This window comes from Zingiber officinale, chromosome 7A (genome assembly GCF_018446385.1).
Source record: "Zingiber officinale cultivar Zhangliang chromosome 7A, Zo_v1.1, whole genome shotgun sequence".
NCBI lineage: Eukaryota > Viridiplantae > Streptophyta > Magnoliopsida > Zingiberales > Zingiberaceae > Zingiber > Zingiber officinale.
In genome coordinates this window covers 394,805-410,731 of record NC_055998.1, presented here as the reverse complement: position 1 = coordinate 410,731, position 15,927 = coordinate 394,805, and positions in this window count along the sequence as shown.

The window sequence follows — 15,927 nt, the reverse complement described above, 5'->3', positions numbered from 1 at the left end:
TTAACGTCGGAGCTCGACGGTCTTCCGCTCGGAGGATTTATAGACGCCGGCTCGTCTCTCGATTTTTAACGTCGGAGCTCGACGGTCTTCCGCTCGGAGGGTTTATAGACGCCGGCTCGTCTCTCGATTTTTAACGTCGGAGCTCGACGGTCTTCCGCTCGGATGATTTATAGACGCCGGCTCGTCTCTCGATTTTTAACGTCGGAGCTCGACGGTCTTCCGCTCGGAGGGTTTATAGACGCCGGCTCGTCTCTCGATTTTTAACGTCGGAGCTCGACGGTCTTCCGCTCGGATGATTTATAGGCGCCGGCTCGTCTCTCGATATTTAACGTCGGAGCTCGACGGTCTTCCGCTCGGATGATTTATAGACGCCGGCTCGTCTCTCGATTTTTAACGTCGGAGCTCGACGGTCTTCCGCTCGGAGGGTTTATAGATGTCGGCTCGTCTCTCGATTTTTAACGTCGGAGCTCGACGGTCTTCCGCTCGGAGGGTTTATAGACGCCGACTCGTCTCTCGATTTTTAACGTCGGAGCTCGACGATCTTCCGCTCGGAGGGTTTATAGACGCCGGCTCGTCTCTCGATTTTTAACGTCGGAGCTCGACGGTCTTCCGCTCGGAGGGTTTATAGACGCCGGCTCGTCTCTCGATTTTTAACGTCGGAGCTCGACGGTCTTCCGCTCGGAGGGTTTATAGACGCCGGCTCGTCTCTCAATTTTTAACGTCGGAGCTCGACGGTCTTCCGCTCGGAGGGTTTATAGACGCCGGCTCGTCTCTCGATTTTTAACGTCAGAGCTCGACGATCTTCCGCTCGGAGGGTTTATAGACGCCGGCTCGTCTCTCGATTTTTAACGTCGGAGCTCGATGACCTTCAAGGCTAACTTTAACACTGCCGTTCGGCGAAGCTATTTGCTATTCTTTAAATCATTTTTGCTTCCTGCATTTCAAGTACATAGGCGACCCAAGTATATGTAAAATTACATTAGCGCACCTCTTACCCAGCTCGGTACGGCTGGAGATGATTCGCGCTCCATGGTCGATCCAACTGCCGCTCGTTTTCATCCTCCAAATAATAAGCTCCCGAGCGGAGCTTTTCGACGATTTTAAAGGGGCCCGCCCAAGGAGCTTCCAGTTTGCCGACGTTGCCGACCGGCTTTACTTTCTTCCAGACAAGGTCGCCAACTTGGAATGCTCTAGGGAACACGCGCCGGTTGTAATTCTGCTTCATTCTTTGTCTGTACGCCATCAGCCGAACGGAAGCCTTGGCTCGCTCTTCTTCGACCAAATCCAACTCCATGTTCCTCCGCTCGGCGTTATCATCATCATAATTCTGGATCCGGACGGACTCGACGCCAACTTCGACAGGAATAACCGCTTCGCCGCCATACACCATATGGAAAGGCGTGACGCCCGTTCCTTCCTTTGGGGTTGTTCGGATGGCCCATAGGACGCCCGGCACCTCCTCTACCCAGCTTCCTCTCAAATGGTCAAGCCGAGCGCGCAGAATACGAAGAATTTCTCGATTAGCTACTTCGGCTTGACCATTGCTTTGGGGGTACGCCACGGATGTGAAGTGTTGCTCAATGCCATAGCTTTTGCACCAATCTTCGAGCAACTTTCCCGCGAACTGTCGCCCGTTATCGGAAACAAGTCGACGAGGGATGCCGAATCGACAGATGATGTGTTGCCAGTTGAACTTCTTGACCATCTGCTCAGTAATCTTGGCTAGCGGCTCGGCCTCTACCCATTTGGAAAAGTAGTCGACCGCCACTAGTAGAAATTTTCGATGCCCGGTCGCCATAGGAAATGGACCCACAATATCCATTCCCCATTGGTCGAACGGACAGGAAACTGTAGATGCCTTCATTTCTTCCGCCGGTCGGTGAGAGAAGTTATGATACTTTTGGCAAGAAAGGCACGTCGACACGGTTCGAGCGACGTCTTCTTGCAAGGTTGGCCAGAAGTATCCGTCCAGCAGGATCTTTTTAGCCAGCGATCGTCCGCCCGGATGCCCTCCGCACGATCCTTGATGCACTTCTTGGAGGATGTACGCCGCGTCTTCCGAGCTTACGCATTTCAACAGCGGACGGGAGAAAGCCTTCTTGTATAGTTGGTCTCCAATGAGCGTGAACCGACCGGCTCTCCTCCTTAGTAGCTGGGCCTCATCCCGATCAGACGGTGTAGCACCCGAGCTGAGAAACTCCATTATGGGTGTCTGCCAGTCGCTCGGAAACGAGAGACCCTCCATCCGATCGACGTGCGCCACCAAAGATACTTGTTCAATTGGTTGCTGGATGGCGATCGACGTTATTGAGCTTGCGAGTTTGGCTAACTCATCGACCGCCTGGTTCTCCGCTCGGGGTACCTTCTGGATAATAACCTCTCTGAAGTCGGTCTTGAGCTTCTCGAAGGCTTGAGTGTAAAGCTTGAGCCGAGCGTTGTTGATATCAAAAGAGCCTGAGAGTTGTTGAGCGGCCAATTGGGAGTCTGAATGTAGCGTCACCCGTCCGGCACCTACATGCCGGGCGGCCTGTAAACCGGCTATAAGAGCCTCATACTCCGCCTCGTTATTTGTAGCTCTATAATCCAGCCGTACGGACAAGTGCATCTTTTCTTCTTGAGGAGAGAGTAATAATACGCCAATCCTGCTTCCGAGCCGAGTGGACGATCCGTCCACGAATATTTTTCACATGGCTTTGGGTTCTGACCTTTGTACTTCAGTGACAAAATCCGCCAAGGACTGCGCCTTTATCGCCGAGCGGGGCTGGTATTGAATGTAGAATTCGCTCAACTCCGTGGTCCATTTGATGAGCCGGCCGGACGCTTCTGGGTTCAACAGCACTCTCCCCAAGGGGCTGTTCGTCTGGACGATGATAGTATGAGCTAAGAAATAGGGACGGAGACGCCGAGCAGTGAGGACCAAAGCGAAAGCCAGCTTCTCGAGCCCAGTGTAGCGAGATTCAGCATCTTTTAAAATATGGCTCAGAAAATATACAGGCTCTTCTCCGCTCGCCCTTACTAGTGCCGAACCGACTGCTTGCTCGGTTGAAGATAAGTAGATACAAAGTGGCTCACCCATAGTTGGCTTGGCTAATATCGGGAGAGAGTTCAAATATGTTTTCAGATCTTCGAACGCCCGATCGCACTCTTCGTCCCAGTGAAACTTAGTGGCTTTGCGCAAGATTTTGAAAAAAGGCAGACTCCGATCGGCAGTCTTGGAGATGAATCTGGATAGGGCCGTTATCCGACCGGTCAAGCGCTGCACTTCCCTCAGATTTCTTGGAGGCGGCATATCTTGTAAGGCTTTCACTTTGCTGGGATTTGCTTCGATGCCCCGCTCGGTTACTATGTAACCCAAGAAACGCCCTCCTTTTGCTCCGAACAGGCACTTCTGAGGGTTTAACTTAACACCATATTTCCGCAGCGTTCGGAAAGTTTCCTCCATATCTTTAAACAGGTCGGCCGCTCGGACGGATTTGATAAGAATGTCATCCACATATACTTCGAGGTTTCGCCCGATCTGCTCTTTGAACACTTTGTTCATCAAGCGCTGATAAGTGGCTCCCGCGTTCTTCAGTCCGAACGACATCACATTATAGCAATAGGTGCTGTCGGCTATGACGAAGCTAACTGTTTCTTGATCTTCCCGGGCGAGCGGCACTTGATGATATCCCTGATAAGCGTCGAGCATGCATATCAACTCGCAGCCGGCCGTAGAGTCCACCAGTTGATCGATCCGGGGCAGGGGATAAAAATCTTTTGGGCACGCCTTGTTAAGATCCCGGAAATCGATGCACACTCTCCATTTGTTGCCCGGCTTGGAGACTAATACCACGTTTGCCAGCTAGCTCGGGAACTGGATCTCGCGTATATGGCCGGCCTCCAAGAGTTTCTCCACCTCCGCTCGGATGATGGCATTCTGTTCGGCGCTGAAATCCCTCTTTCTCTGCTTTACCGGCCGAGCGTCCGGTCGGACATGGAGCTCGTGCTACACTATACTTGGTGAAATTCCGGGCAGCTCATGCGTCGACCAGACGAAGACATCATGGTTTCTCTGGAGGCATTGGATCATGTCCTCTTTCTGGCTCGCCTCTAGATCAGATGCAATGAATGTCGTGGCCTCCGATCGGGTCGGGTGAATCTGCACTTCCTCTTTTTCTTCATAAATCAAAGAGGGTGGCTTTTCAGTGATAGCGTTCACCTCGATCCGAGGCGTCTTCCAAGCGGCATTGGATTCTGCTCGGACCATCTCGACGTAGCATCGTCGAGCTGCTAGTTGATCTCCTTGTACTTCTCCCACTTTGTCCTCTACGGGGAACTTGATCTTCTGGTGGAAAGTGGAGACAACCGCTCGGAATTCACTGAGAGCTGGTCGGCCCAATATGACGTTATATGCCGACGGAGAGTCCACTACGACGAAGTTTGCAGTCCGCGTCCTTCTGAGCGGCTCCTCTCCTAGCGAGATAGCCAGTCGGATTTGTCCGACCGGCTGAACTTCGTTGCCCGTAAACCCGTAGAGGGGGGTCGTCATGGGCAGCAGCTCGGCTCGATCGATTTGTAGTTGGTCGAAGGCCTTTTTGAATATGATATTGACCGAGCTTCCTGTGTCAATAAAAACGCGGTGAATGGTGTAATTGGCTATTACCGCTTTGATGAGAAGAGCGTCATCGTGGGGCACTTCTACTCCTTCCAAGTCCTTGGGCCCGAAACTGATTTCAGGTCCGCTCGCCCGTTCCTGGCTGCAGCCGACCGCATAAATCTGGAGTTGCCGGACGCTTGCCTTCCTTGCTCGGTTAGAGTCACCTCCGGTCGGCCCGCCAGCTATAATGTTGATTTCGCCTCGGGAAGTATTACTTCTATTTTCTTCTTCCCGAGCGGACGGTTGGGACCGCTCCCTAGACATCCGGGGATTCTCACGCCTCGGAGTATGATGTCGCTCGGGAGTCGGTTGTTGTCGCCTGTCGACTATCATCCGATCGGCTTCACGAGGCCTCTGTCGCCTATCGGCTGATGGCGATCGACGGCCGCCACTCCGGAGAACGGGGTGGGCGATTAGAGGAAGACTCCGGCAATCTCGGGTGTTATGTGTGTCCGTCCGGTGAAAGGAGCAGAACATTGGGGTCCATTTCTTCTTTGGCTTGGGCCGCGCGGCAGCTACCTCTTGCACGTGGGACCTCACATGGGGAGAGCGGACTGCTTCGGTCCTTGGTCCTCTGGGCGGCTGATGAGCGATATTCGACTTCCGCTCGGCGTGGGGAGCCCGTTCGGTGGTAGTTTCCTTTCTTCGGGCTGCTTGGGCTTCCTCCACGTTGATGTATTCGTTGGCCCGGTGTAGCATATGATCGTAGTCTCGAGGCGGTTTCCGAATAAGCGATCGGAAGAAGTCGTCATCCACCAAGCCTTGTGTGAAGGCATTCATCATGGTTTCCGAGGTGGCCGTTGGAATATCCATAGCCACCTTGTTGAACCGCTGGATATAAGCTCGGAGCGATTCGCGGGCTTCTTGTTTGATGGCAAATAGACTGACACTAGTCTTCTGATAGCACCGACTGCTTGCGAAGTGGTGGAGGAAAGTCGTTCGGAAGTCTTTGAAACTTGAGATAGATCCGTCCGGTAGTCTCCGAAACCATTGTTGAGCCGATCCCGAGAGGGTGGTGAGGAAAACCCGACACTTTACCCCATCTGTGTACTGATGAAGGGTAGCCGTGTTATCAAACTTACCCAAATGATCATCCGGGTCGGTGGTTCCATTGTATTCACCGATCGCTAGAGGCACATAATGCTTGGGCAGAGGGTCTCGTAGAATAGCCTCTGAAAATTGACGGTTGATCCGCTCGGGCGAGGCGTCCGCTCGGGGGGCTTTCCCTTTTTTGTTATCTCGTCTTGGCACTTCATCCGAAGAAGATCCTCGATCACGATTAGTTGCTGCGGCTTCAGGAGGAGTGCGGAATAGGGCCCGATGGAATGCAACTGTGGCCTGCGGTGCTTCCGCTCGGCCTCCTGATGCTGATGTTGCCTGCTGCTCAGGTTGCTCAACTTGTGCCTTCTGTTTTTGTTCCATAAGCTTGGCGGCCCTCGACTCGATCAGAGCGTCGAGTTCTTCCGTGGAAAGCGTCACCGTGTGCTGTCGTCCAGCTTCGTCCATTGCTTCCGATCGGATGCAGGAGCGTTCCCACAGACGGCGCCAAATTGATCCTGTCCGAAAGCTGAATCAACGGACGCTGGGCACGTGGCGCTCTCCCAACGGCTGACGTAGATCTCCTGACTGTCCGCACGGACCTATGGTGAACCTGCACAGAAGTCGGGCCAGGAAGGGGTTCCCGGCGACGACCCTCCGACGCTCAAGTCAGGCAAAGCTCGACAACAAGGAAGTGGCTCCAAATATCGTAGAATGCGTACCTCTGGTGAAGTGCAAAGCTCCTTATATAGAGCTAGGAAGGAGCTCATGCACACATACCTAGGCAAATACGTGTCATCAGCCCATACCCAGTAAGGGCCTGTCAGCGAGCTTACCTGACCCCATACTGCTACAGTCTAAGCACGTCTTCGATGGGACAGCGTAACCCTCTGTCGTAAGATTTGGAGTATGGCCGCTGTCAGCAGATATCCCTTGTCCTTTTCCCCCTTACTCCTTACCGAACGTCCAGCCAGCCAACCACCGCCTTATGTCCTGCCGGACATATATAATGGTCTACTCAGGAAATTCGGGATAATGTGCTTTGTGGAGACTGTTACCAGTATGCCACCTTATGTTAGACCTGACCACGGTTCGGAACCGACGGTTCGACGGTTCGGAACCGCCGGTTCGACGGTTCCAGGCAGGTCGACCCTTAACCTTAACCGCCCAAGACGGTTACGGTTCACGGTACAGAACCGCCGGTTCACGGTTCGGTTCACGGTTCGTCACGGTTCGTCACGGTTCAAGATTAATATGTTAAAAAAATTAAAAATTAAAAATTAAAAATTAAAAATTAAAAATTAAACATTAAACATTAAAAATTAGAAATTAAAATTTATTAAACAAAGGGCTTGCACTTATTTAAGTTGCCTACGTATCCCTTTAGGGGAATCAAAGCCCACGTAGTTCTTTTACATTTTTTATCCTTTTACATTTTCATTCACTTCCATTTCCTGTTCCTGTCGTATTTGTTCCTTCAGTATCAAAATCTTCAACTTCGTCATCTGAAAGTTGCATTCCTTGGATTCTTTTCTCCGCTCTGGTCCAATCGTCCAGTAATGCTTGGGCTTCCAAGGAGTCGGGAGACAAAGTTGATCGTCGTTCATCTAATATGTTGCCGCCGGCACTGAACGTCTGCTCCACAACAACAGTTGACACTGGACAAGCTAAAATTTCTTTTGCGATCACGGAGAGAACGGGAAAGCTTTGAGCCTTCTGTGACCACCACTTTAAGATATCGAAGTTTTCGCTATCTGCTTCATTAAAATCAAAAGAAGTCGTAAAATAATTCTCAAGTTCCTGTGTGGAACTTGAGGATCCTCGTGGACGTTTTGTCCGTTCTTTTAATAAGAGTTGTGCTTTTGTAAGTTTTAAATTACTACTAGTAGTTTGTTGAATTTCAGAAATATTAATTTGTATTCCATATTTTGCATAATATTGATTATAAATATCATATAAATAAATTCTAACATTATATATAATATTAGCTGGATCAGGGGAAGAAGAATCTTTAATTGGAATTAAAGCATCATAATATAAAGTTAACATTTCTTGTAAAACTTCTAATTTAAATCTAGGATCTAAAGCAAATGCAATTAAATAAATTTCAGGAATTAAATAAAAATATTTTTCCCATTTAGTTTTCATAGCTAAGATGTAAGGAGATAAAGATTCATTATTAATATGTTCATTTAAAACTAATACTATATTAGAAAAATTTTCTAAAACTAATTGAGCGGGATAATAAACACAGGAAAGTTGTTCGGTTGCATCATTAAATACTTTTAAAATTTCACAAATACTACTACAAATATTCCATTGTTGTGAAAATAAATATATATTAGTATTAGTGTTTTGTGCAAAAATGAACATAATAATTCTTTATATTGAAATGAATCTTGTAATAATTGGTATGTTGAATTCCAACGTGTTGGTACATCACGTGAAAATTTTTAGGTCTCATTCCATTAATTTTACAAAACCTACCCCATTGTTTCATTATAGATGGATGAGACCATAAATAAGAAATTGCAATTCTAATTGGTTTAATATAACTTTCTAAAATTTTTAAACCATTTTGAACACATAAATTTAAAACATGGCATACACAACGAATATGAAAAAATAAACCTCCAATAATAGGTTGACAAACAAATTTTAGATCATCTATACAAGCGGTATTAGAACTAGCATTATCTAATGATATTGAAAATATTTTATGAGTTAAACCATATTCTTCTAAAATTAAACATAATAATTGTGCGATATTATGAGCATTATGTGATTCATCAAAAACTCTATAAGCTAATAATCTTTTTTGGAGGTTCCAAGAGTTATCGATCCAATGGCAAGTCACACCCATATACAAATGTGTTTGCCAATGATCACTCCAAATATCGGAACATAAAGAAACTTTATTATCTAATTTACTAAATTCATCAATTAAATTCTTTTTTCCTTGTTTTACTAATTTTTTAATTGTACGAGTAAGTGTAGTCCTAGGAACACGTTTAGCACATGGATTAAGAGATTCTTTACAAAAATCTTCAAATGTGCATTTAGATCCAAAACTAAAAGAAAGATGTTCTACGGAAACAAATTTAGCTAATGATTCTCTTAATTTATTATCCGAATATAAAAATAAACCGGAATCGGTACTACCGCTAATTGAAGAAAATCTTGATAATTGTGTTTGAGAACGGTCGAGTCCATATTCCGTCGGGTGCTTCGTTTCTACATGTCGTTTCAACGACCCATAGCCGCCGCCGGCTTGGAATTTGTAGGAAGCATTGCAGTGCTTACATTTTGCACGCATTTCTCCCGACGGAAGAGTGACCTTCTCAAAATGTTTAGTAAAATAGAAGACTTTAGAGGAGGAAGTTCCCGAACCTTAGAAGTAATTGCATCGGTACTTCCTTGTGTTTCGGGTGTCGGATTCGGAAGATGCTCGATCTCATCATCGGTAGATTGAATGTTGGGGTCCTCCTCCCGCGGATTCATTATTTGCTTTCCCTTCCGAGCTCGAGATGATGCACCTCCGCGGCCTCCTTCCATTGTAATTGAAAACGAAAGCGCGTAGAGATTAGAGAATACGAAAATGAGATTAAGAGTAGAGAAGATGTGTGTGAAAAATGATGAAATGAGCTCTCTATTTATAGAGTTTTGATGGTAACGGACACTAAATCATAGCCATTGATCAAAAAACGGTCAAATGATCCTAACCGTTGAAAAAAAATACCTAAAAAACCCTCCCAACGGCTACGAACCGCCAGTTAACCGGCGGTTCAAGCCGTTAAAAAAAAATTTTGCGGCTGAACCGCCGGTTTTTACATCTAATGAACCGGAACCGGCCCGGCAACTTGCCGGGCCGGTTCCGGTTCGGCCCGGCGAACCGGGTCAACGGGCAACCGGCCCGTTGACCCGGTTACGGGCCCGGGCCGGGTCCGGGCCAGACCCGGCCCGGGGTCGGGTCTACCTTATGTCTTCGGCCGAGCGTGCCATCCTCTTGGCTCTGCGATCCTGTTCAATGAGCGTCGGAACCCTGACTCCTGCCAGGGAGCCTTTTGCCATCGGTTAGACACCGGTCGGCCGACCGGGCGATCGGTCCATCCTTCTTCGGTCGGCCTATCGATCCAACCTTTTCCTGGGCGTCCGTTCGGTCCGATCTTCTCCTATCGACCACCGGGCCCTTTGACTTCCACGTGGCATTGACTCCCCAGAACGGGGGTTCCCTGTTCTTACCGCCGGATCACTTACATTTAACAAATAAATGTAAACATTTGACCAATGTGATTCTTTATAAATGTGTACAAAAGCTAAACTTTTAAGTATACACTCCAACAGTAAGATTGCATCAATGAGAGGAACTTCGACGCATATCTCTTTGACTTTCTCCAAGAATTTGCCAAACTCTTCATCTTTCTTGAGCATAACAAGCCTTTGAGGAAAAGGGACTACTTTACCTTGTGGGCAAAGTGGAAGAGTCTTTTCAACCTTAGCGGTACTCTCCTCCTCTTCTTGAACCTGAATAGGTTCTTGTGTTGAAGGAGAAAGCTCTTCTTCAGAAATCATCCCTTTTTGAGCAGTTACTTAGGGATCTCCCAAGGTCTGTCCGCTCCTAAGTTCAATACGATTGCAATGCTCCATAGGATTTACATCAGGTTTTCCAGGTAGTTGTCCTGGTGCCCTAGAAGATGAGGAAGCTAACTGGGCAATTTGGCTGTCCTGAATCTTTTGATGTCTTTCAGAATTATCCATTCTTTGAGTAAGCTTCAGAATATCTTGCTTCATTTCATTCTGATTGGAGATAATTTCTTCAAACATCTTTTCAATTTTAGACATTGGAATGCCTTGAGAAGGCTGTTGTTGTTGAAAATTCTGCTACCCAGACTGAAAATTAGGTCTTGCCCCCATAGATGGTCCTTGATCTTGATTATTCTTATAAGAAAAATTTGGATGACTTTTCCACCCAGGGTTGTATGTATTTGAGTATGAGTTGTTCTGTCTCTGATTGAAACTCATGATTGCATCACATTGCTCCAACTGATTGATTTGTACAAAGATAGCTCCCAAAGGACATGAGTCATTAGGATGATCAGAACTACCACATACTTCACAAGTAGATACAATGGCATTGACTGTATGTGAGTTAGCTCCCATGCTCTCTAATTTTTTAGTAAGAGCATCCAGTTTTGCAGCCATTAGAGTGATTGCATCAACATCAAACTTTCCTGGTGCCTTTGTTGGGTTTACACAAGAATAGCCACCACTTCTCTCATTTGCCCACTGATGATGATTTTATGCTACACTTTCAATTATTTCCTCAGCTTCATCTAGGCTTTTGTTCATGAGTGTCCCTCCAGCAGCTGAGTCTAGGGACACCTTGGTATGAAAATTAATGTCATTATAGAATGTGTGCAACACTAACCACTTTTCCAAGCCATGATGTGGGCATTGTCTGAGCATATTGTTATATCTATCCCAAGCTTCAAATAAAGATTTTGAGTCAGCTTGTTTGAAACTTGCAATGAGATTCCTCATATGAGCTGTTTTACTAGGTGGATAGAACTTGCCAAGAAATTGTTACTCACATTGCTCCCATGTGGTGATGCTATTTGAAGCTAAAGAATTCAACCATTGCTTAGCTCTATCAGTTAAAGAAAACCCAAATAATAATAGATGTATTGCCTCAGAAGGAATACCATTCACTTTCATTATGTCGCATATCTCATAGAAGACCTCTAAGTGTTGATTTACGTCCTTATGCGATCCTCAACCAAACCGATTTTGTTGCACCATAGAAATAATAGTGGGTTTGATCTCAAAATTATTTGCTTCAACTGAAGGTCTTGAAATGCTAGATCTAAATCCTCTAGCATAGGGTGCTGCATAATCCTTTAGTGGTCTATTCGCCATGCTAAAATGTTCTTGTTCTGTTTGTTGTCTTTGTAGAATTTTTCTTCTATGAAATGTTCTGTCAATTTCGGAATCTAGAGGAAGAAGTTCTCCTGCAAAGTTAAATCTTCGCATAAACGAGAACAAGATTACAAAATATATATGCTCAAAAGAAAAAAAAGAAAGAAACTAGATCAAAAAAAAAAAGAGAGAAAGAGTTAGACTAGAATGTTAGAAGTTAAAAGTGCAGAATTAGAATTGCAACAAAAAAGAATTGACAAGAAGTAGAAAGATATACAAGAAAAATATAATTATAAAGATTAGTTACAACTATGCTAATGAAAAGAAAAGAAAAGTTATGTTTAGTCTAACTCAATTGATAATCTCTAATGTTATAGCACAGTTCCCGACAACGGCGCCAAAAACTTGTTGACGTTCCGCAAGTGTATGGAAATGTCGTAAGTAATAAAGAAAGATTTCGTATCTATAGGGACTGATATAAGCACTAAAGATGTCTCAATGTGAATTAGCTAAACAACCATTCAATTGGTTTATCAAAGCTAAGTGCAACTATGAAAAGTAAACAATCAAAAGTATAAAAACAAGAATAAGGGTTGTGATAAAAGATTGTTCTAAGAGTTTTGGTTTCTTTGTAATGTTCTTCAATATAAATGATCTACCAAATCTTATTCCTCAATTGTCCATCATTTGTAAAAGGTTGTCGATTCTCTTTTGCAATAGACAACCGGCCTAGGACTGAAATCTATACCTAAATGTGATCAATTAAGAATGGTTCCTATGTTGTCCTTACACGGGCTTACCTGTCACGTGCGTCCCTCGGATAATCAACATAGGAATTCATTACTTCTCAACCTCATTAAGATACAAGAGATTAATGCACACAATCTATCCTACCCTCTTGAATGACCTTATTTCACCCTCAAGATTATCCCTCAATCGTCCTTACACGGGCTTGTTCCTGTTACGAACGTCCCTCGGAAAATCAAATGAAAGATTACCTCTATAAGATCCACAAGATATTCAAATATTCAATCAAAAATGGGAATTAAGTCCAAATCACAACAATCTACGCAAGATCAAATAGATGCAAACAGGGCAAAATCATAGAAATATGAGATTGGCAAATCCACAAGAGTTTTACATCAAATCTTCATTACAAATACTCCCTCCATCCTGGAAAAAGAGATCTATCCCATAGAACAAGAAAAGGAATCCAAAAACAAGGAGATTACAAGCATCTTGATCCCCAAATCCAAGAAAGAAAGGGAAGAAAAGCTTATCTACGATGAAAAATGGTCTTCGGATCCAATCCTTGCTTCCGGAGTCGAAACGATGAAGATCTGCCCTTAGATCGCCGGAAAATCCTTCCAAGAAGGTGGAGGAACGCCCTAAATCTTGTTCCCCCCAAAAGGGAGAAGATCCCCCTTCAAATCATCAAGAAAGCCTTATATAGAGGAGAGGTTTGGGCACCACACGACCCCGAGACACGGTCGTGTGAAGCTCACACGGCATGCTCCATTCTCCTCTCTGCCCAACTCACATGGTTGTGTGTGAGACACGGTCGTGGCATGCTCTGCCACTGACCCCTTTGCACGGTTGTGTAGATCTACACGGCCTGTGCTGCCTCCAAGTCTGGAACTCATGCACGGCTGTGTCTAGGACATGGCCATGCTCTGCTTAGCTTCTGGAAATGTTGCACGGTCATGTAGATCTACACGACCGTGTACTACTTGGGTTATGGAGGGCTTGCACGACCGTGTCTAGGACACGACCATGTTCACAATGGCTTCAAAACTTGGCACGATCGTGTGATGCACACACGGCCATGGCCACTCCCTTTACTGTTGGAGCCACACAGGTGATGATCACCACACTGCCTGGGCAACTCTCCATGTCAGGGTCGTGTGGCACACAGGGATGGTGCCTTCCTCCTTCGTTCAAGCATCAATTCTTCACCAAAATCGACTCCTGCGTACAGAAAATGCACAAAAGCAAATCTCCGAACAAAAAGAGTATATATGCTAAAAGTAAAGCTGGAAGAATGAAAATGCATAGATAAAGCATGCTCAAAATATGTGAATGTGCATCAAAACATGCTAAACAAGTATATACAATCTACATACATCAGTAGTCATCCGTAGTCTTCGTCCCTCGGTCGCACCCCGTGCCGACCTTCTCACTAGCTGTGTCTCTTGCTCCTCGAGCAGTCTTCCGCTCCGGCTTCTTGTCCCTCGGAACCACTGCACGCTTCCTTCTCGTCCGTCGGTGTACTCTTCCACAGCACCTCGTCCCTCGGACGCACCGTGTGCCATCCTTCTCGCTAGCTGCGTCTTCCGCTCGACTACCTGTGCTCCTAAGCTCCTACACACTTAGACACAAGGTTAAAAACACACAGGACCTAACTTAACTTGTTGATCACACCAAAACTACCTTGGAGTTCCAACATCACATATACTTAGTATTTATTTCTTTAATTTATCAATGGGTGAGATTTATTCGTTAAATCAATAGGCCCGATAAGTTAGGAAATAATATTATTTATATGGTGTGTTGTTGATTATAGAAGGAAACTGTGTCCCAGTTATCTAGGTTGATGATGTCCCCTTGAGAAGCTCATAAGGATTGTCATGTAAACCCTGCAGGTGGACTTAGTCTAACATGACAATGAAGTTGAGTGGTACTACTCTTGGAGCTAGATATTAATTAAGTGAGTTATTAGTAACTTATTTAATTAATGGGCATTCGATATCTTAAACACAGGGAGATTAATGCACTCATGATAAGAAGGAGCTCATAATGTAATATGAGATTGGTGCGGTAGTTCAATAATAACTCTTTAGTGGTATGAGTTATTATTGTTGAACTTGAGTTGGGTGTTTGGGTCGAACACAGGAAGCTCAAGCTCATTGGGAGGTCAAAAACAATTCCTCCTCTAGGTCCCTGTTGTAGCCTCTATGTATAAAGCCTCACATCCACCCAATTCATCCTTATGGCCGGCCACATCCTTGCTTGGTGCCCAAGCAAGGGGCCGACCAAGATGGGTTTAAAAGTGGGGTTTTAATTTTAATTTTTTTTTATAGCCATCTACAATGTTTTAAAAGAGAGATTTTAAATTTTAAGAACTTTCCTTTTTTGAAGCCATCTACATGGTTTTAAAAGAGAGTTTTAAATTTTAAAATCTTTTCTTTTATAGCTGATCCTGTCTGAGAAACTTGACAAAACGAAAAGCATGGGGAGAGAACTCACTGCTAGTGAAGAAGAATACCTGAGGACTTCCGATCTGAGAAACCCAAAGCGGATCAAGAAGAATAAAGTCACAGAACACCTCCTTGTGTGAAGATCCAAGGGCAGAAGTAAGGATCCTGTGAAGAATACCGAGATCTGGAGCTCCAACGTCTTCCTGCACACAAGAGACCAGCCAACACTATCGTCAGTGACCTAAGACCAGGGTGGGAATCCCTGACTAGGTCGTCCGACGCTCAAGTCAGTGATCTCTCTTAGTGTGGGAAGAAGAAGATGAACAGTAGTGGAAATTAGGGTTTACAATAGATGATTCTATGTGTGGTGAGCGTGAGCATGAGCATAAGCATACCTGGCCAATGGAGAGGATTTCCCTTTTATACCACTTCATGTGACCTCCGTAGTCATGAAGTGGACCCCAGTTTGTTAGAGTTTGTTATGAGATGATGTAAGCCATGTACTTGCAGAAAATAGTTTTTAAGGAATTTTTTTTGTACCCCAGATGTACCTTCTTTGTCGCCTAGTACCTGCAGAAGAGTCTAGAAACATTTTTCCCGCCAAATTAGTCAACCAGTTATACAATCACATGTGGCAGATATTTTCACAAACTATTTATGAATATTCTTGGAATGTTTGTTCTCGCCCTGTCTTATAAGTTATATTGGGGTATATTTATTGTCCATGCTTGCTTACCTTGTTTTTACTATGTTATAGACAGCTCGATATTATATCTAAGTTATGCTCAGGCGGGTTATTACTATTGTTCAACATATGTCTTATCGTCCGATAATATACTATAAATCCTATAAAGCCTTGTGTCTTTACATACTCGGGTGATAACATACACCCGACCGATATTAGTCTATATCAGATGTACTACTTCAGATAACCTTGCCCAATCTTTCTTAAGGTACTATCCCGGTCAATATTGGCTTATCTTTCTTTGAGGTATATTATGTCGGTCGATAGTAGCTTATCTTCCTTAAGGTACTATCCCGGCCGATATTAGCCTATCTTTCTCAAGCATACTACCCCGTCTGATTTTAGCCTATCCTTCTCAAGGTATATTATCCCGGTTGATTTTAGCTTATCTTTCT